The following is a 22500-nucleotide window of genomic DNA, read 5'->3' on the forward strand; positions in this document are numbered from 1 at the left end:
ACCTTCCCTTCACCTAACCTTACCTCACCTCAACCAACCTAACCTCATCAAGGGTGCTAGATATTTTCACCCACACAAATTCCTCCTGGACGAATACCCCTCTGGACATTTTCCCCTCTTTCTCATTTATCTGTATATTAAGAGGCGGGGCAGCTGAGTAACTTGTTGTACAGAGGGGGAGGGGGGGGGAGGCTCGGAGGGGAATATGTCCATGGGGGAATATTATGTCCAAGGGGAAATTTGTCAGGGGTAAAATGTCGGGAGGGGAAAATGTCCGGAGGGGAAAATGTCCTACACTCTCTTACCACCCCATCTCATCTCTCATCAGTTCCCTTTACCTCACCTCAACCCCACCCCACCTCACCCCTCACCTCATAACCCCTCTTTACCTCACCTCACCCCTCACCTCATCACCCCTCTTTACCTCACCTTAACCCCACCCCACCTCACCCCACCTCAACACCTGCTCAAAACATCTTAAAAAAACTTCCTCCTCGCAAATGTGTCACGGCTTCCTCAGGTAAACACGAACACCTGGCGGCTCATTAGCGGCGCCACCTGCTTGACCCGGACAGGTAGCTACGTGTACCCCCTTCGAACCCCCCCTGCCCCTCTCTTACCTGTTGACCGGCCGACTCCACCCTCCCACCACACCTTACCCCACCTGCTCCCGTAACACCCGTGACTAATTAAAGGTACGCTGCGGATTCCTTTTACCTGTGGAGTCCTTAAAAGAGACCCGCGAATGGCACGTGTTTGTTTGGCGTGAAATTTGTGACCCGGAACCAGTCAGTCAGTCAGTTAGTCTATACAGAAGGAAAATTAAGGAAAAAAATAGAGGACAATAAATAAAAAAAAAATAGATAAGAGTATATGATTAAATAACTGACTAAGCAGATATAGGAGTAAACAAGTGAGTTAGCAGATAAGAAAATGAGTGATTAAGTAAATAAGTAAGCAGATATTCGAGTAAACAGGCGAGTCAGCAGATAAGAAAGTGAGTAATTAAGTAAATAAGTAAGCAGATATATAATTAAGTAGTCAAATCAGTATATAAGTAAGACTGTCTGCCTATCTGTCCATCTATCTGTCTGTCTGTCTGTTCTCTCTTCCCTTTCTACTAACTCATAAGTAGGTCTGGGTGCGAGAGGGATTTAGGGGTCTTAGTGAGCTCTGATCTCCGTCCAAGGGCACAATGCATTCAAGCTAGAAATCGAGCTAATAGGGTACTGGGATTTATTTCAAGGAGCGTAAGCAACAGAAGCCCCGAAGTCTTCCTCAAACTATATTTAGCACTAGTTAGACCTCATCTTGACTATGCGGTTCAGTTCTGGTCACCCTACTATAGAATGGATATCAAAATGTTAGAATCGGTGCAGAGGAGGATGACTAAGATGATTCAGGGGTTGAGAAACTTGCCATACGAGGAAAGACTCAAACAGTTAAACTTGCATTCTCTAGAAAGGCGAAGGGTGCGTAGAGACATGATCGAGGTTTATAAATGGATGAAGGGCTTTAATAAGAGAGACATTCATAAGGTTTTGTTGGTAAAAGAACCGGGTAGGACACGAAGTAACGGGTTTAAACTGGATAAATTCAGATTCAACAGGGACATAGGCAAAAATTGGTTTACTAACAGGGTGGTGGATGAGTGGAATAGGCTTAGCAGTCATGTGGTGAGTGCCAATACAATTGTCACATTCAAAAATAGACTAGATAAATTCATGGACAGTGATATTAGGTGGGGTTAGATACACGGGAGCTTAGGGTCAAAGGAGCTGCCTCGTACAGGCCTACCGGCCTCTTGCAGACTCCTGCGTTCTTATGTTCTTATGTTCTTAACTGCATATCACTTCCTCTTCGCTCCCTCCCTCCTTAACTCACAAACAACAACAATACCAATAACAACAATAATTATGCGAGGGAGGAAAGTAGAGAGAGCGAGAGAGAAGATGTGTACATACAGATGCCTAAAAGGGGAGGGAAATGGGGAAGGGAGTCGTTGGGTGGGGGTGGGGGCTATACAGAAGGAAAATAAAGGAGAAAAAAATAAAGAGCAGAGGACAGAGAAAGCTTACCGGTGAAAAATGATAAGAAGGAAGGAAGGAAGGAGGATGGAAGAATTTTTTGGAAGGAAGGAAGGAGAGGAGAAATGGAAAGAAGGAAGCAAGAGGTATGGGAATGATGTTTGAATGAAGAAAATAACGATAAAAAAGAACGAAAGAAAGAATAAAAGATGAGGTAAAAAAGGAAGGAAGGAGGATGGAAGAAAAGAAGAAAATGAAAGAAGGAAGGAAAGAGGTATGGATGGAAGGAATGCATAAATGAAGAAAATAAGCAGAAAAAGAAAGAACGAGATAAATAATAAAAGGTGATATAAATGAATGAATGAATAAAGTAAGGAAGGAAGGAAGGATGAGAAGAGGAAAGGAAGGAAAGAAGGAAGAACAGAAATATGGAAAGACACAAAAAAGTATGGGAGGAAGGAAGGAGGGAAAGGAGGAAGAAAGGAAGGAAAAATGGAATGAAGGAGGATGTGAGGAAGGAAAAAAAAAAAGAGTACAAAATGAAAGAATAGAGAAGGAAGTAAGGAAGGACGGAATGAGGGAAGGAAGAAAGGAAGAAAAAAAGGAATGAAAGAGAATGTGAGGAAGGGAGAAAAAAAGAGTACAAAATGAAAGTAAAGAGAAGGAAAGAAGGAAGGAAGGAAGGATATTTAAGAGCAAGGAAGGAGCTTTGATCACGGCATGTTTGAGGAAAACTTTTAATGCTTTCCCGATATTTTCATTTTTGTGGATATTTTTTTTAATGTTGATGTTGTTATTGTTTTTGTTGTTGTTTTCTTTGCTGAGATGAGAGAGAGAGAGAGAGCATGTGTGTGTGTGTGTGTGTGTGTGTGTGTGTGTGTGTGTGTGTGTGTGTGTGCGCGCGTCCCTGCGTGTGTACATTAATTTGCGATCCGTGCTTGTGTGTGCGTGTGTGTATAGGTTTGCGTGAGTGCGTGTATTGCCTGTCATGTTTCCCCTCTTTGCTTCATCTTCGGTCCTAGGGAGGGGGGGGTTGAAGGGGGTGAGGGGGGGTTGGAGGGAGTGGAGGAAGGGTGAAGAGGGGGAGGTAGAGGAGGGAGGGAGCAAAGGGGGGATGGGTAGAAGGATGGAAAGGGAGGGAGGAATGGAGGTTGAACACTATTAGCCACCCATCGTGTGTGTGTGTGTGTGTGTGTGTGTGTGTGTGTGTGTGTGTGTGTGCAGGAGGAAGGGAGATGAACAGATGTATGGAAGGAAAGACGAGATTGAGAAGAGTCCGTAAGAGGAGTATTGTAAAATCTACGGACATTACAACCTTGTTTCACTATATCTTCGTACCTCGTCGTCAGGAATTATTATTATTATTATTATTATTATTATTATTATTATTATTATTATTATTATTGAGATCTATGAATGGGCACCAAGGAAAAAATATATATGGGCGTACACGGTGAAGTATGCGCGTTATCTTTTTATTTTTGCGTCAGGGTGAGTTCCAGAGTTCAGTACAACGCTCGCAAACCAAACACGAAATACTCTACAAATTTCCTATGCGGTGTTTGGTACTGATATAAAGGGTAAGACATTTGAGGAAATCATACAGGAAATATCTTACGTATTGGGTGTAGAGTCCCAAACCTGAGCAGTGTGGAGAGTATAGTCCGATTTGGGTGCTTACGAGGAGACTCACACACACACACACACACACACACACACACTCTCTCACTCTCTCTCTCTCTCTCTCTTCCCTTTCCTTTCCTTCCCTTCCCTTTTTCCCTTCTCCCTCTCCAAGCATCTTTGTCCTTTTTTTCCTTCCCTTTCCTTCCCTTTTTCCATTCCCTTCCTTTCCCTTCCCTTCCCTTTTTCCCTTCTCCCTCTCCCAGCATGTCTTTTTTTTCCTTCCCTTCCCTTCCCTTTCCGTCCCTTTTTCCTTCCCTTCCCTTCCCTTTCCGTCTCTTCTTCCCTTCTCCCTCTCTCCCCTTCCATTTTTCTGTCCCCGGGTCCGTACAATTCCAATTCGTCTTCATCTCGCTCAAACTGTGACGTCGGATTTCATATTACATTTATGATCAGAATATAAGAAGCCCGCTGCCTCTCACCTCTGGTACGGCCCGGCCTATAATTGAATTGGACCGCCACGAACTAGGGAAATGACAAGCAGGAACGTGGCCGATGTACGACACTTCCACGGCGGCGCACGATAACACGGAATCCAACCCTGTTTACCCTCCTCTCAACCCTCCTAGACCTACCCAAGCCTCGAACAAGTCTCGCTCCTTTCTTCAACAGCCCTTGGAGCCTCGTATGTCCCCGGTAAGGCTCCAGAAACGAGGTAAGGAGAGGGGAATCTAGCGGGCCGTGGCAGTGGGGCGGCGAGGCAGCGAAGGTGTTGGGGGAAGAAGAGAACGGAAGGCGGTAAACGTCAGAGATGATGTCAATTCTCACTCGGCTAAAACCTGGCGAGAGGACGCGCTCAAAATTCACCAGCGGCACCACTCGACGGAGATTTTACACCTTGAATATATATAGGAGATTTAGGACAGGTGAGGGAGGCTGAGGTGAGGCTTTAGAAGGAGGAGGAGGAGGAGGCAGGAAAGGTAAGGTAAGGTAAGCTGGGGGATTGGTAAGGTGAGGGAGAGTGAGGGAGATGGAGAAGGGAGGGAGGGTGCAAGGACTGGGTGACGAAGGAAGAAATGGAATATAGTAAGATGATGGGAGATTGAGAGACGGGCGGTAAGGGATGAGAGAGGAATGGACTGGAATGCCTATGGAAATGAAATGGCAGGGGTGCGTGAGTGAGTGTGAGTGTGAGAGATTGAACCCGAAACAAACAAAAATTAACACAAACGTGGATTTCGTCTGGATGTTTGACTGGCTGAGTGACTTCATCTGATCGTCTAACATACAAAGCAACTGACTGATTGACTGAACGACTGACTGGCAGCCTAACTAGCAAACCAACTGACTAAATGACTACCCAACTGACTGACTGACTAACTGACTAACTAATTGATTAACTGACAGCCTAAATAACAAAACAACTGACTAAATGACTGGCTAACTGACTTACTAACCGACTGACTAACTGACTGACAAACAAACGGACCAATTGACTAAATAGCTTACTGACAGGCAAACAAACTGACTGACTGACTGATTGGTTGACTGACTGACTGACTGGCTGAATGGCTGGCTGACTGACTGACTCCCTCCTGGTCATAACCCTTGCTCTTCCTCTGTTCTCTGCACCTCTCTACCTGTCTGACGCCGCCACACCTTGATGTATTAACGGCAATGAGTGGTAGTGGTGGTGGTGGTGGTGGAGGTGGTGTGATTGTGGTGGTCGTGGCGGTAGTAGTAACGGTGGTAGTGGTGGTGGTGGTGAGGTCTAAAATCATATGCGAAGGACATGGTATTTTGGGCAGGGTATGGGGTAGGACATGGCAGGATATGGGGTATAGGGAAGACAGAGGAAACAGGATAGGACGTAGGAGTGGTATTAAGGTAGGATGGTAGAGAAGGAGAGCAGTCCGATAATTGATATGGTTGGGTGAGATAGTTGAAAGGTTGGTTATGGTAGATAGGGGATTGGTATGGTTGGGAATGGTATGTGTGTTTGCAGGTTCAGAAGAGTTTGAGAGAGGGGTTGACTAAAGAAGGTGAGGTTTGTAAAGGTAATAGGAAGAATAATAGTAAAAATAACAATAGATGCTGTTAGTCAAATAAGGGTTGGTGATGGGTGTTATGGGTGAAGAAGGGACAGAGAGATGATGATGATGATGATGATGATGATGGTGATGGCGTGTAGCTAATAGTTGATCGAAAGGAAAAGTGACGAGTAGGAGGTGAGGGTAAAAAAGAGAGAAAAAAAGGAAAAAAGGGCTTAATGAAAACGGAAATGATGAAGTAAGAGATAAACTATATAATGGTAATAATAATAATAATAATAATAATAATAATAATAATAATAATAATAATAATAATAATGGATGATAGGTTGAGTGATGGCTGTACAGGTAAGAAAATGTGTCAACCAGGTGAGGAGGAAAACAACAACAACAGGTAAACAGGTGATGATGGCGATGATGATGGAAAAAAACTGGAAAATAAATAATAAAGAATATGGAGAGAGAGAGAGAGAGAGAGAGAGAGAGAGAGAGAGAGAGAGAGAGAGAGAGAGAGAGAGAGAGAGAGAGAGAGAGAGAGAGAGAGAGAGAGAGAGAGAGAGAGAGAGAGAGAGAGAGAGTCAAATACAAGGACAGAGCCATCTTGTGGGAATCCCTGACGGTGATTGCAGAGGATGGGGCGAGTGGCAGACCCTTCCCCTTCCTCCCCAACCCCCCCACCCTCCCCTCCAACCCCCCTCCCACAACGAGTCACGAGTCATTAGTCCAGAGGCGGGGAACAAGTGGTGCCCAATTATCTCTTTGGCGGTCCACGGCAGCCCCCCCCCCCTCTTCCTCTTCCTCCTCCTCCTCCTCCTCTTGCCGCAGCTCCTCCTTGTCTTCCCTTTACTAAATATTGGTGGTGGTTGTGGAGCTGACAGCGTGGGGAGGTGAAGGGAAGGGATAGGGAGTGATGGGATGGGTTGGGAAGGGAACGAAGGGATAGGGAAAGGATGGGAATGAAAGGAAGAAAGGATGAGATGGAAAGGGAGGGAAGGGAAGGAAGAAGGGATAGGAAGAGGGGAAGGAAGAAGGGAGGAGAAGGGAAGAGATGGAAAGAGAGGGATGGAAAGTTAAGGGAATGGGAGGGAAGGAAAGAGAAGGAAAGGGAGGGGGAGAAAGTGAAGGATAAGGAAGGGATGGGGGAAGAGAGGGAAAGGAAGGGTTAAGACGTGAAATGAAGGGCTGGTATGAGAGGTAACGAAAGGAGGGATGGAAATTGAAGGGAACGGAAGGGAAAGAAATAGAAAGAAGGGGAAGGGGAGGACGAAGAAGGGGTAGTGTGAGCTCTGTGTGGATAATTCAATCACAGTCTAATCACGTGACGGACTCGTGATTGCTGTCCGGGGAAGGCTTTGGGGCTCGTCAGCAAAGCGGGGAACCCACTCTCCTCAATTACCACCCGGCCGAACGCTACCCATATGCTGCCCAGTCGACCAGCATGAGCCAAGCAAGAAATGACACCACTATAAATAACTGTAACTGGACGTGATTAGACTGTGATTAAATTATCCACACAGAGCTCACACTCTCCCTTCTTTATCCTCTCCTTCCCTTCCGTTCCCTTCACTTTCTATTCCTACCTTTTCCTCTTATTTTAGCCATTCATTTCAATTTTTAACCCTTCCTTTCCCTCTCTTTCCCTCCCTTCCTTAGCCTTCACTTTCTCTCCCTCCCTTCTCTTTCCTTCCCTCCCATTCCCTTAACTTTCTATTTCTCCCTTTCCATCTCTTCCCTTCTCGTCCCTTCTTCCTCCTCTTCCCATTCATTCTATTTCTTTCCCTTCCGTTCCCTTCACTTTCTATCCCTACCTTTCCCTCTCATCTCAGCCCTTCATTTCAATTCTTAACCCTTCCTTATCCTTCACTTTCTCCCCCTCCCTTTCCTTCTCTTTCCTTCCCTCCCTTTCCATTCCTTCCATTCTCATCCCTTTCTATCACTGCTTCCTTCCCTTCCCTTCCTATCTCTTCTTTCCTTCCCTCCCTTTCCATTTCTTCCCTTCTCGTCCCTTCTTCCTCCTCTCCCTCCTATCACTTCTTCCGTCCCTTCCCTTCCTATCTCTTCTCTCCTTTCCGACCACCTGACTCCTGCCAGCGCAATGGGCAACACACACACACGAACACGACCAATGCGTCAATGACTTCAGTTTCAAATTAAGCTGATGACTAAGAACAACGGTCTGGCAATTCAAGGAAGGCGCTGCAACATTAACATTGGCAGGAGTTTTCTTATTCTCGAACACTCATCTGGCATTGGAACAGACCCGATAAAGAAATATGAATTCTCACTAACGGGGGAAGTGGTTTTGGGGTTACTTTACATACGTTCTTTGATACATTCTTTGGGTGACTGAAGTGTTTGGAGAATAGATTAAACCACTAACGGAGACAGCCTCGATACATGCTAATAAGCTTTCTGTTGCCTACTCTTCCATGTTTCATCTTGGTCTTTCTTTATCAATTCCATCTCCTCCTCCTCTTATTCCTGCTCCTCCTCCCCCCTCCTATCTTCCTCCTCCTCCTCCTCCTCCGGCTCCGTCTGTGTGTCAAAACAACTCTCAATATTGATGCACATTGAATTAAAATCTACAATTTAGATGATCCATAACACGGGTCGGGTGACGAGGCTGAAATGACTCGAACCACCAGCCCTGTTTTGTCTTTTGGCGGGGAGGAGGAGGAGGAGGAGGAGGAGGAGGAGGAGGAGGAGGAGAAATGGAATGGAATAAGACGAACAACTAATACACCAGAAGGAAAAAAAAAGAGGAGAGAGGCTTAAGACTATCTATCTATCTATCTATCGAGAGAGAGACGAATGGAAGAAAGGAGAGTAAAGAGCAGGGGAGAGAGAGTAAATTAGAGGGAAGCGAAGGGAGGGAAGAGGTAAAGGGAAGAGGAAGAGAAAGGGGAGGAAGAGGAAGGAAAAAGTGAGGGGAGAGAGATGGAGAGAGAGGTTAGGAGGGGAAAAGAGAGGGGAGGAGGAGTAAGAAAACATAGCCATAGTGAAAGAAGATTAGAAGAGAAAACAAGGGGAGAGAGAGAGAGAGAGAGAGAGAGAGAGAGAGAGAGAGAGAGAAAAATATGGCGGGCAAAAGTAAAAATATGTGAGAGATGGATCGAGAGGAGGAGGAAACATGGAAACATGGACTAGCAGGCAGCAGAAAGCCTGTTGGCTCATTACTAGGCTGCCTGCGTTCAGTGATTTAATCAATCCGTTTGCCACAGGAGTGGCTTGCAGGGAAGGATTAAAGCACTTGTGTACCTACTCTTGGATACGTTCAGTTCACTCCCGATGCAGCAAAGTGGCGATTAATGCGTTTCTTGAATGAGTTGATGGTCTCTGCGCTAACCACTTCTGCAGGGAGGCTGTTCCAGTGGCGAACAACCCTATTCGAGAAATAACTCCTGCCGATGTCGGTATGGCATCGCTTTGCTTGAATTGTTTTTCCGTTGTTTCTTGTTCTCAGGTTAGTTTGTAGCGTGAAGAGTTTGGAGTGATCAACGTTGCTGAGCTTGTTCAGGTACTTAAAGACTTGGATCATGTCTCCCCGCAGTCGTCTCTTTTCCAACGTGAAGAGGTTGAGTCGCTCGAGTCGCTCTTCATAGGGCTTCGTCCTCAGTGATGGTATCATCTTCGTGGCGCGGCGCTGTACTCTCTCAAGTAATTCAATGTCTTTCCTGTAATTTGGAGACCAGAACTGTACGGCGTATTCCAGGTGGGGCCTTACCAGCGAATTGTACAAGGATAACATAACTCCCAGCGTCTTGTATTCGAAGTTCCTCGATATGAACCCAAGCATTGTATTGGAGGAGGAGGAGGAGGAGGAGGAGAGAGAAAATTGAAAATATGAATAATGAAGGAATAAAAAAATACTTCCTTCCTTGACATTGCTTCTCTCTTTCTTCCTTTCCTCCCTTCCTTCCTTCCTTCTTTTACCTCCTTTCCTTCCCTATACTTATTACAAAATATTTCTCTCTCTCTCTCTCTCTCTCTCTCTCTCTCTCTACCTTACCTTACTTCACCCTAACCTTTCCTTCCCTCATCAAACCTCACCTTTCTCTACCTTACCTTCCCTTACCTTTCCCTTCCTTACCTAACCTCACCTTACCTTAACTTTCCCCATCTACCTCATCTTTGCCTTTCTCTCCCCTATCAAACCTCACCTTACCTTTCCCTCCCTTACCTAACCTCACCTTACCTTAACTTTCCCCATCTACCTCATCTTTCCCTTTCTCTCCCCTATCAAACCTCACCTAACCTTACCTTACATCACCTTACCTAACCTGACCTTTCCTCTCCATCTCCCACAACACCCTAACATCCCATACCTACCTACTTAAAACCATTCTCTCTCTCTCTCTCTCTCTCTCTCTCTCTCTCTCTCTCTCTCTCTCTCTCTCCCCACACCTTTCCTCCCTCCCCCTTCCTCCCTCTCTCTTCCTCTCCCTGCGTCGTGTTATGCGTTGTGGTCCTAATGGAATGTGATTGACGCATTACATGCCGGCAAAAACAATTAGCACGGGGTAATGGAGGCTCCGGGTTGTCTGTTCTGTCTGATTGTTTACGTCTGCTTATCAAGGAGGAGGAGGAGGAGGAGGAAGAGGAGTTATGATGATGCCAGGGAAGGGGAGTGGATGGTGGAGATGGAGAAGCAAAAAGAGGAAGATGAGAATGAAAAGGAGAGAGAGAGAGGAGTTAGTATGAAGAAGAACAGGCGAGGGAGAATGAAAGAGGAGGAATAAGAGAAGGATGATGGTGATAAGGAGGGAAAGTAGATGGATCGAGGAGCAAAAAGAGGAGGATGAGAATGAAAAGGAGAGAGAGAGAGGAGTTAGTATGAAGAAGAACAGGCGAGGGAGAAGGAAAGAGTAAGGTTAGGTGAGGTTTGATAAGAGAAGGATGATGGTGATAAGGAGGGAAAGTAGATGGATCGAGGAGCAAAAAGAGGAGGATGAGAATGAAAAGGAGACAGAGAGGAATTAGGATGAAGAACAGGCGAAGGAGAAGGAAAGAGGAGGAATAAGAGAAGGATGATGGTGATGGTGATAAGGAGGGAAAGTAGATGGATCGAGGAGCAAAAAGAGGAGGATGAGAATGAGAAGGTAGAATGAAGAGGAGGAGGAAGAAGGATGATGATGGTGATGATGATGATGATGGTGATGATGCTAAGAATGAGGAGGAAGTGGAGAAGGAGTAACAGAAGGAGGAGGAGGAGGAACGGGAATGAACTAGGGAGATAGGGGGAAGAGGAAGATGACGATGAAGTGAAGCAAATACTTAACGAATGATGAGGATGAGGATGAAGAGGAGAAAGAACGATAAAAGGAAAAAAATACAGGAGGAGGAGGAGGAGGAAGTCTGTGAGAAGATAAAACTGCACTCACTGTTGCTGTTGTTATTATTGTTATTATTGTAGTGTAGTTTGCTGACATGCCTCACTGACCCACTGACTGACTGACTGGCTGACTGAGTGACTGGCTGAGTGGCGGGTTGATTGGCCGGGCGACAAGAATGAAGGACTGATTGACTGATTGATGCTCTGTGTGTGCGTCTGTGTGCGTGTGTGTGTGTGTGTGTGTGTGTGTGTGTGTGTGTGTGTCAATATTTCTGATAAACCAACACCAATGACACACACACACACACACACACACACACACACACACAGAACCACTCCCCTCCCCCTCCCACCCACACTAAATCATCCACGGCGCCATAAATTAAATCTCCCTCGCTAAAAGCTTATATACGCGCCTCCCTCCTCCTTATACGCGGTGCCAATTATACGCGAACAGCGAATAATGTCTAGGGCGGCGGCGCCATTACCACCCTCATTATTATGGCGTGGGGGTGGGGGGTAGGGGGGGGGAGGAGGAGGTGTGATGGCGTGGGTGGTGGTGACGTTCTGTGATGGCGCTGTGAGGTGGTGTGGTGTCGTAGTGTGGTGCGGTGTGGCGTGGTGTGTTGGCGCGGGTGACGTCGTGTGGCGCGGCGCGTGATTGTCGAGGCGGCCGCGAGGTGTCAGTCAAATTGGCGCCAAAATGTCACACGCCACTTTTTCTCTTTATTGTCTCGTGTCAGGATAATTAGCGCGCCGGGATTGGCTGAACGCGCCTTGTTGTCGGCCGCGAGGGAGGCGCTGATTGGCTGGCTGGCTGGTTGACGCTTCCCGCCCTCTCTTCCTCCCACTTCCTCACTCTTTCTCCCTTTTTCTCTCCCTTTTCATCCCTTCGCCCTTTCTTCATGCTTCTCTTTTCTTAAATCTCTCCTTCCCTTTCTTTCGCTCCCTTCCTCTCTCTCTCTCCCTTCTTTGTCCCGTTTTCCCTCCCTTTTCATTCCTTCGCCCCTTCCTAATGCTCCTCTTTTCTTATATTTCTCAGTATTTCACTTATTCCTTCCTTTCTTCCCTCCACCCCTTCTTTCTTCAATGCCCCCATTCTCTTATCTCTCCCCCTTTCCTTTTCTCCCTTCCTCCATCCTTCCCTCAACTCACTTTTATCTCTCCCTCTTTTTTTCCTCTCTGTATCGCTCCACCCCTCTCTTTCGTTCCCTCCCTCCCTCTATTCTTCCCCCCCCCCCTCTCTCTCTCTCTCTGTCTCTCTCTCTCTCCACAACTCAATTCGCCCATCAAAACACGTTAATATATATTTTTTTTCAATGATCGTCTTTTCACTTATGTTTTTCCATCTAAGGTCGGCAACTATTTTATTTTCACACCTGGAGAAAAATAAAAATAAAATAAAATAAAAAAAACTTCCCCGCCATCACCTCAACCCCGGATACTACTAATACATTTTCAATTTCGCTTTTTTTTTTTACTGTCATTCTATCGCTTCCTTTCTTATCACGGCCTTTTTTTTTTTTTTTTCCTTTTTTTTATGAATGGCGGTGATGTGATATGGATGAAATGGAGGTGGAGGAGGAGGAGGAGGAGGAATAAGACGATGATAATGATGATGATGATGATGATGATGAAGAGGAGGAGAAGAAGGAGTAAGGAGACGATGATGCAAAAGATGAAGATGATGATGACTGGGATGTGGAGGAAAAATAATAAAAACGAGAAGAAAAAGAAAAAAAAAGAAGAGTAAAAGAGTAAGAATAAGGAGACCAACAACTAGCAAAAAAAAAAAGAAACAAACAAAAAATACAGGAGGAGATCGAGGAGGAGAAGAAGAAGAAGAAGAAGGAAGAGAAGGAGACGAAAACGCCCCTTAGACACCACACACACACACACTTTCTCTCCCTTCCCTTCCTTTCCTTTCCTTAATCCTTTCCCTTCCCTCTCCTTCAGTCTCTTCCCATCCCATCCCTTCCCTTTCCTTTCCTTCCCTTCCCTTCCCTTCCCTTGCCGAGCCCCTTAACCAATACTCTCATTATCACTCTTACTTTTATCTCACGTGTATTTTTCCAGGAGGAGGAGGAGGAGGCGACGAAAGGGAAAGGTGACGTCAGGTGAGCGGGCGAAGAAGAGGGAAAGTTGGCCCTTCTATTAAACGTCGGTCTCCTTACCTGGCCAGACCTGATTAACCTGCCCGTAAATAACACATCCAGCCCTTTGTGTGTGCCGAGGATGAGCGAAGGTGCGGAGAAAAGGGTGCGAGGGAGAGGAGGAGGAGGTGGAGGAGGAAGAAGGACAGAGAGGGAGAGAGACAGGAGGAGGAGGAGGAGGATCAAGAAGTTACAGAAGAATAGAAGGAAAGAAAAAGAAGGGAAAGAAAAAATAACATGGATGGGATATGAAAGGAAGGAAAGGAAAGGAGGAGGAGGAGGAGGAGGAGGAGGAGGAACAGCAGCACGAAGGACATGTCAAAGAAGAATGGAAGTAAAAAGAACACGGGATAAGGAGAGGGAAAGAGAGACAGCAGGAGGAGGAGGAGGAGGAGGAAGAGGGGGAGGAGGAGGGGGAGGAGGAGGAATGAAAAACACAAGCCAAGGAACGAGAATACAGAGGAAGGAAAAGAAGAACATGAAGAACGAAGAGACAGAGAGAGAACTAACGAGAGAAGGAAGGAAGGAGAGAATGAATCGAAGGAAGAAGAGAATGAAAAGTAGGAAGGAAGAGAAAATGAAAAGAAGGAAAGGAAAAATAATAAAAAGCAGGTAGGAAGAATGCAACAGGGGAGAAGTCTGAGAAGAAGGGAGGAGGGAGGGAGGGAAGAAGGGGAGGATAACTTAATGAAAACGACATAATAAAAAGACTGTTACCAATAAAAGAAAAACCCAACCCTGCCTTTCACCCGTATTAAGGCAGGCGAATCTTATCTAGCCAAGTTTACCCTTCGGCATTGATCCCCCGTTTTCTTTTCCTCCAGGTTTCAAGATGCTATTGAGAGAACTTATGACGCCAGAACAATGAACGGAGGAAAGAGGAAGAGAGGGGAGAGGGAGGTGGAGGGAAGTTAGTCAGGGAGGGAACAGAGGGTGGCTAAGGAGGGCGAGGGAAAAGTAAGGGTGAGAGAGAGAGGAAGCTTTAGTGAAATTCGCCAAGTGAGAGACAGTTTCTGAGCCCCGGAGAAAATGTGTTGAGAGAGTTCCCCCTCTTTCCTCCTCCTCCTCCCTCTCCCTCGCTGCCTCCTTCACCTCCTGCCTTATTGAGAAGTTAATTACGGGGGAAACTAAAGGAAAATGGAGAGAGAGAGAGAGAGAGAGAGAGAGAGAGAGAGAGAGAGAGAGAGAGAGAGAGAGAGAGAGAGAGAGAGAATAAACTATAGCTAATACTTATAAAACCTAACATCATACATCATTCTCACTTTGCAAAATAGAACAATATATATAATAATGACAATAATAATAATGACAACTACAATAATAACCCCAAGAAGAAAAAGAAGAAGAGGAAGAAGATGAAAAAGAATATTCTCTCTCTCTCTCTCTCTCTCTCTCTCTCTCTCCAACGCGGGAATAACACCTCGAAATATAGAAAATTCACCTCCGATTAATAAAACCTGACGATCTTTAGGAATATGGCGCCCCAGGGGGGGAGAGAGAGAGAGAGAGAGAGAGAGAGAGGAGGGTAGGGAGGAAGGGATGGAGAAGATTAACAAAAGGACGGGGCAAGGAAGGTAAAAATAGGGAAGGGAAGGGAAGGAAGGGAAGGGAAGGGAGGGAGGGTAAAGGAAGGGAAGGGAAGGGAAGGGAAGGGAGGGAAGGTAAAGGAAGGGAAGGGAAGGAAAAGAAGGGAAAGGAAGTGAAAGGAAGTGGGTGAAGAAACAGATAAAAATTAGCGAAGTTAAGGTAGGGTAAGGGAAGGGAGTAGAGAGGGAAGGAAATAGAAGGGAAGGGATGGGGAGGGAACAGAAGGGAAAGAAAGAGGAAGAGGTGCAGAGGCAGCAATAAAATAGAGAATTATGGAAAGATAATGGTCTGGAAAGGGAGAAAACGGGAGAGGAAGGGAAGGGCATTGAAGGGAAGTAAAGGGAGGAAAGTGAAAAAAAAAAAAATAGAGGAAGTTAAGAAAAGGAGAAGGTAAAGGGAGAGAGGAAAGAGAAGGGAAAGGATAGAAAGGGAAGGAAAGGAACGGAAGAGAGAAGAAACTGTAAAATAGGACGGAATAAAGGAAAGCTAAGGAAGGGTAAGGGAAGGAAGGAAAAGAGAAGGGAAGGGAAGGGAAGGGAAGGAAAGGAAGGGAGGTGAGGGCAAAGAACGAAGGGAAAGACGAAGGGTTGTTAGGAGGCTGCGGAAAGGAAAAAAAAAAAAAAATAGATTCAGATCAGTACAAGAAAGGTACAGGTGGGGAGGAGAAGGGGGGAGGAGGGGTGAAGAATAGGACTAAAGATGAGAGGGAATCGGAGAGGGAGAGGAGGGAGGAGAGACGGAAAGGTAAGGAAGGGAGGGGGAAGAAGGGGAAGAAGATGGGGAGAGAGGCAAAAGGGAAAGGAGGGATGGGAGAACGAGGGAAAGGATATGAGAAGAAGGGGAGAGATGGGGTAAGAGGGAGAGAGGGAAAAAGGGGATAGCGAGGAAGAGAAGGGGGAGCGAAGGGAGGGAGGTGGGAAGGTGAGGGAAATGGGGAAGGAGAGAGGGAACAGGGAGTGAGGGATGGGGGAACGAGGAGAGGGAGGTGGGAAGGGTAAGGGATGGGGGGGAGAAAAAAAGGGAAAAGAAAAGGGAAGGAAGAAGTTGGAAAGAAAGAAAGAGAAAAAAAGGATGGGGAAACTTAAAGGAGGGAGGGAAAGGGAGGGGAGGATATATGGAGGGAAGGATGAAGAATAGCGGGGTATGGGGAGGTATTTGGTAACTCCTCTTCCTCCTACCCTGCCCCCCCTTCCCCATTGGTGCCCGCTGCCCACTGAGTCTGTTTATTAATACCCTGTGTGTGTGTGTGTGTGTGTGTGTGTGTGTGTGTTATCTGGCGCAATAAGAGAGAGAGAGAGAGAGAGAGAGAGAGAGAGAGAGATTCATACTGATAAAGCAACCTCTTCACTCACAGGCCTCGTGGCGCAACGGATAACGCGTCTGACTACGGATCAGAAGATTCCAGGTTCGAATCCTGGCGAGGTCGACTGATGTTTTATTTTTTATGCAACTTTTTACCGTCTCATCATTGAACCAAACAACTTAAGTTCACACGATATATTAGACTTTTGCGTGTGTGTGTTTGTGTGATGAACCAAGCTTACGACAATGGATTATTATTATTATTATTATTATTATTATTATTATTATTATTATTATTATTATTATTATTATTATTATTATAAGAGGCGAAGCAGGTAGAGAGGGAGGAGTGCGGACACTGTAAGTTGCCTGTTCCGTAGCCCCCAAACACCTGGGACGCCGAGAAAGAGAAAAGGAAAGTGAAAGCGATGAGAGAAGTAGAATAAAGAGAAGACAACACGGGAGATCACAGAGACGGAGAGCCAGACGTCCTGTGTTCCTGCATGGCGATCAGGTTGTCTTGGTCCAGCAAACATTAATCATCTGTCGCCTTTTATTTAATTTGCAAAGAAAGAAGAGAAAAAAAAAATATAGCAACATATACTTTCAAACATTAGATTTTTTTCGTATTTATCTTAATTTTTCACAAAAAAAAAGAAGAAAAAGGTAGAAAATACATGAGTCAGATTATCGTAAACTTCAAGACAATTTTTTACATTTGATTTAATTTGGAAAAAAAGAGAAAGATAAAAAAACATAAAAATTAGAATATTTTAAATCACCAAACATAAATATTTATTTTTGCATTTTATTTCATTTGAAAAAAAAAGAAAAAAAAAATATATGGCAATCAGTTTATCTAAAGCTATCATACATCAAACATTTATCGCATTTTATTTAATTTTTAACAATAAAGAAGAAAAAAAAATATAGAAATACATAGCAATCAGATTAATTTAAACTGTCAACCATTAAACATTTTTCGAATTCAATTTCAGTTGCAAAAAAGTGAGAAAAAAATGCATCAGGTGAAAATCCTGGCAGTTTTCAGTAAGAAATGCATAAAATACTTTTCTTTATTAACAGACAATTCTTAAAACCAACGCGCGAACCAATGAGACGGGGATGAGCACCGAGGCCACGCGCACCTATCGCATATACCGCCAACAACATCATCAACAACAAAAACATCAACAACAAACAAAGCACACGCACGTAAAAAAATAATAAGAAAAAAAAAAAAAAGAACGAAACCGCGCCAGTCAACACGAAAAGAACAACAGTAACAAACCTCCTCACAATGATGCCAATAAGGAGGAAAGAAAACGGACAAACAAGCAACAAAGAAAACGGGACGACTCAAAATATTACGGCAAACTTTATCGAGGAGGAAGAGGAGGAGGAGGAGGAGGAGGAGGGAAGGTAAAGCGAGATAAGGCAGGTAAAAAGAGGCCAGGTAGAAACGAATGATAAAAATAATAACAATAACAAGAACAATAATAATAATAAAAATGATAACAAATAAAAAAACCACCTACATAACATTATTCACACCTTCATACACAATAATTATTACATACACAAAAATAAACAAACACATACACACTCCCAATTTACGTACACACACACACACACACACACACACACACACACACGGGAAAATAATAAGATTGTGTGCGCGGAACAGCATCAAACTTTTCCATCACTCTCTGGCGCCCGGTTATTGTTTTTCAACTTACTGGGCCGCCGATTTTAATTTCCTTCACCCCAAAAAACAACAACAGTTCGAGGGTGAGCGAATTTCATTTTTTTTTCTTTTTGGTTTTGTTTCCCGCTCCCGCTCTCTCTCTCTCTCTCTCTCTCTCTTTTTTTTTTTTTTTCAGTGCTCCCCCAAACTCTTGCCTTATTGATTTGCAGTGTGTGTGTGTGTGTGTGTGTGTGTGTGTGTGTGTGTGTGGCCTACCCTTACCATCTCCCTCCACCCCTCCCCCCAAAAAAAACACACACAAAAAAAGAAGAAAAAAAACACGCACACACAAACACAAAAACACCCAAAAGTAGAAGTTAAACGTTTATGAGGAAGAGTTACCTGGAAGTGCAGGTAAAAACTCTCCTCATTACCCACCAATTAAAACTTTGTCGTCGGCGGAGCAAGGCGCTGATTGGCTTAGAGGGGAGGCGTGGCAGGCCGTGTGTGTGGAGGGGGTGAGGGGGTGAGGGGAGGGGGTGAGGAAGAAGTGAGGATGAGGTGAGGAAGAGAGGGGAATCAGGTACTATCACCCAGGAAAGTAAGACCCGGGTATTTTCAGATGCTTTTGGGTCTCACAACAAATATCTCCCAAGGCCACAAAGGCGTCTGGTTATCGTACTCAGAGCATAGTATTTGCCGGTTTCTGACGCCTAACTATTGCCAAGAAGCATCAGGATCTAACTCTTTTAACGATAACTATACACGAGTTTCATTTGCCTGTTTCTGACGCCTAACTATTGCCAAGAAACATCAGGATCTAACTCTTTTAACGATAACTATGCATGAGTTTCGTTATTGGAGCCCAGAAGATAGTTTTGGGGTAGGAGGAAGTTGGGAAATATAAGCGGCTGAGTACGATAATCTGGCAACGTTGCGAGTCATGAGTGCTTTTCACGTTCATGGTGCAGAAGAGTGTGTGGGGAAGAAGTGAAAATGAGATGAGGAACAGAAGGGAATCGAGTACTGTCACCCATGAAAGCAAAACCAGTATTCTCAGATGCTTTTTGCTCTCACACAAATATTAAGGACTAAAAGGAGTTGAAGTCGGGTTCTTATGAGTGTTTTTTTTACGTTCATGGTGCAGAAGAGTGTGTGGAAGAGGTGTGGAAGAGAGGGGAATCGAGTACTGTCATCCAAGAAAGCAAAACCAGTATTCTCAGATGCTTTTTGCTCTCACACAAATATTAAGGACGAAAAGGAGTTGAAGTCGGGTTCTTATGAGTGTTTTTTTTACGTTCATGGTGCAGAAGAGTGTGAGGAAGAGAGGGGAATCGAGTACTGTCATCCAAGAAAGCAAAACCAGTATTCTCAGATGCTTTTTGCTCTCACACAAATATTAAGGACGAAAAGGAGTTGAAGTCGGGTTCTAATGAGGTTTTTTTCACGTTTATAATGGAGAAGCCTTGTCAGATGATCACTAGGCTCATGAAACTACCCACGGGAACACCTACAAAGAATCTCTACGATAGGCTTACCAAATGGGGGTGTGAAAGCCCCGAAACTTAATAATATGGACCTTATAAATCCTAAAAATGAAAAATGTGTAGTGGAAGTTGTTGAAAGTATGTGATTTCTGGAGGAACGCGAAGTAGCTATTAAACCACACAAACAAAAAACGTTTCCTACCTTACATGTTTCAGTCTCTCACACACTCAATCCAACTCTCCTGCCCTGCCCTGTCGTGGAAGTTGATTGAAAGTACGTATGTGATTTCTGGAGGAAGGCGAAGTAGATTAAAAAAAAAAAAAAATAATAAAAAATAAAAAATCCTCACCTTACACGTTTCAATCTCACATAATCTCGATCCAACTCTCATGCCCTGCCACGTTTAAAGGATCAAAGTCGCTCAGCACGAGATCATGATTAACGCAGATATTTTTCGGGGGCTTATTGGACACAGGTGAGACAGAAAAGGAAGAAAAGATAGACTGAGCTCACCTTCCCTGATACACTCACCTGTCCCAATGATTGATTACTTATATTACTGGGGACTGTAGAGTAGTAGTAGTAGTAGTAGTAGTAGTAGTAGTAGTAGTAGTAGTAGTAACCAAGCTCTTCTAGTATTGGCCAAAGTTTCGGGTCAGTGAAGGATTGAGAACCGAACTCAAACTGCCCCTCCTCCTCCCCCTCCTTCTCCTCTTCCTCCTCCCCCTCCTCCTCCTCCTCCTTCTCCTCTTCCTCCTCCTCCTCCTCCTCGTCCACATGCACCGAGTTGTATGCAAACTACTGTGGCCGATTTGAAGCTATTGCCCTCTCCACTTTACCTGTCTTGTGTGAGTCTCTCTCTCTCTCTCTCTTCGGACGTTCTTTCTTTCTATCCTTTATTCTACGTAAGTCTAACCATTTCCTACTTTCTTAATTCATACATTCAGCTTGTGTGTGAATCAAAAGAAAAATAAATAAATAAAAGAGAAATAAATAAATAAATGAAAATAAAAATTCTTAAAAAAATACAACGAGGTAAATAGGAAGAGAAAGTCAATGAGGGAAAAAAAGACAAAAGACGAAAGATTAAATAGGAGAAAGAAGATAAAGAATAAGAATGAGAGGAATAATAATAACAATAAGATGAAGAGGAATAAGAAGAAAAATAATAAGATGAAGAAAAACAAAGAAACGAAGAAGGAAGAAAAAACAAGAAGAAACAGTAGAGAAAAGAATATCAAGAAGAAGAAATATAAGAAGAAGAAGAAGAAGAAAAAATAAATAAAACGTGTAAAAAACATAAAACTGAAAAGAAAGCAAAAAACCAAGAAGTAGAAGTAGTGGAAAACAACAACAACAACAACAACAACAGCAGGAAGAGGAACAAGATTGACCACTTACATACCGACAGGCGACACCCAATTTACTGTCAAGAGGGAGGGAGGGATGGAGGGAGGAAAGAATGGAGGGAAGGGAGAGAAGGAAGGAAGGAGGGAGGAAGGGAGGCCGTGAAGAGAGAAGTGCACAGACTAATCCCTCTAAAATATTTATCGTATGGAAGAGACACAGGATTGGCACAGGTGGAGGAGGTGGAGGAGGAGGAGGAGGAGGTGAAGAAGAAAAAAAAGATGGGTAAGCAGAAAGTAAGAAGAAATAAGGAGAAAAAAAGAGGAAAAAAAGAAAGAAAAGAATAAAAAGGAATAAAAGACGAAAAAAGAAAAACAGAAATAAGAGGAAGAAAATAAGTAAAATAAGGTAAGAGGAAAAAAGAAAGACAAGAATATGGAAAAGAAAAACAGAAAAAAAAGAAAAAGAAAACAAGAAAAATAAGGAAAGGAAAATAATATAATAAGATGTAAGAGAGATGGGAAGGGATGTAAGAGAGATGGGAAGGGGTGTAAGAGAGATGGGAAGGGGTGTAAGAGAGATGGGAAGGGATGTAAGAGAGATGGGAAGGGAAGTAAGAGAGATGGGATGGGATGTAAGAGAGATGGGAAGGGATGTAAGAGAGATGGGAAGGGGTGTAAGAGAGATGGGATGGGATGTAAGAGAGATGGGAAGGGATGTAAGAGAGATGGGAAGGGGTGTAAGAGAGATGGGAAGGGATGTAAGGGAGATGGGAAGGATGTAAGAGAGATGGGAAGGAAGTAAGAGATGGGATGGGATGTAGAGAGTTTGGAAGGGATGTAAGAGAGATTGGATGGGTTGTAAGAGAGATGGGATGGGATGTAAGAGAGATGGGAAGGGATGTAAGAGAGATGGGAAGGGGTGTAAGAGAGATGGGAAGGGATGTAAGAGAGATGGGAAGGGATGTAAGAGAGATGGGAAGGGGTGTAAGAGAGATGGGAAGGGATGTAAGAGAGATGGGAAGGGATGTAAGAGAGATGGGAAGGGATGTAAGAGAGATGGGAAGGGGTGTAAGAGAGATGGGAAGGGATGTAAGAGAGATGGGAAGGGATGTAAGGGAGATGGGAAGGGTGTAAGAGATGGGAAGGGATGTAAGGAGATGGGAAGGGATGTAAGAGATGGGAAGGATGTAAGAGAGATGGGAAGGGATGTAAGGGAGATGGGAAGGGATGTAAGAGATGGGAAGGGATGTAAGGGAGATGGGAAGGATGTAAGAGATGGGAAGGGATGTAAGAGATGGAAGGGTGTAAGAGAGATGGGAAGGGATGTAAGGAGATGGGAAGGGATGTAAGAGAGATGGGAAGGGGTGTAAGAGAGATGGGAAGGGATGTAAGAGAGATGGGAAGGGATGTAAGAGAGATGGGAAGGGATGTAAGTGAGATGGGAAGGGATGTAAGAGAGATGGGAAGGATGTAAGATGGGGAAGGGTGTAAGAGAGATGGGAAGGGATGTAAGAGAGATGGGAAGGATGTAAGAGATGGGAAGGGATGTAAGAGATGGGAAGGTGTAAGAGAGATGGGAAGGATGTAAGGGAGATGGGAAGGATGTAAGAGAGATGGGAAGGTGTAAGAGAGATGGGAAGGATGTAAGAGAGATGGGAAGGGATGTAAGAGATGGGAAGGGATGTAAGGGAGATGGGAAGGGATGTAAGAGAGATGGGAAGGGGTGTAAGAGAGATGGGAAGGGATGTAAGAGAGATGGGAAGGGATGTAAGGGAGATGGGAAGGGATGTAAGAGAGATGGGAAGGGATGTAAGAGAGATGGGAAGGGATGTAAGAGAGATGGGAACGCATGTAAGAGAGAGATGGGAAGGGATGTAAGAGAGATGGGATGGGATGTAAGAGAG

At 44.5% G+C, this 22500-nt stretch overlaps 1 long non-coding RNA gene and 1 other non-coding gene across 3 annotated transcripts in view; one reads left to right on the forward strand and one right to left on the reverse strand.

The window, feature by feature from the left end:
* Nucleotides 1-22500, reverse strand: part of LOC127004119 (uncharacterized) — an 87606-nt gene that overhangs the window by 55092 nt on the left and 10014 nt on the right. The gene's annotated exons all lie outside the window — the stretch shown is intronic.
* On the forward strand, nt 16124-16196 carry Trnar-acg (transfer RNA arginine (anticodon ACG)). Its single transcript has one exon. It is a non-coding gene; the product is annotated as a tRNA-Arg (tRNA).

This window comes from Eriocheir sinensis, chromosome 27, assembly GCF_024679095.1.
Source record: "Eriocheir sinensis breed Jianghai 21 chromosome 27, ASM2467909v1, whole genome shotgun sequence".
Lineage (NCBI taxonomy): Eukaryota > Metazoa > Arthropoda > Malacostraca > Decapoda > Varunidae > Eriocheir > Eriocheir sinensis.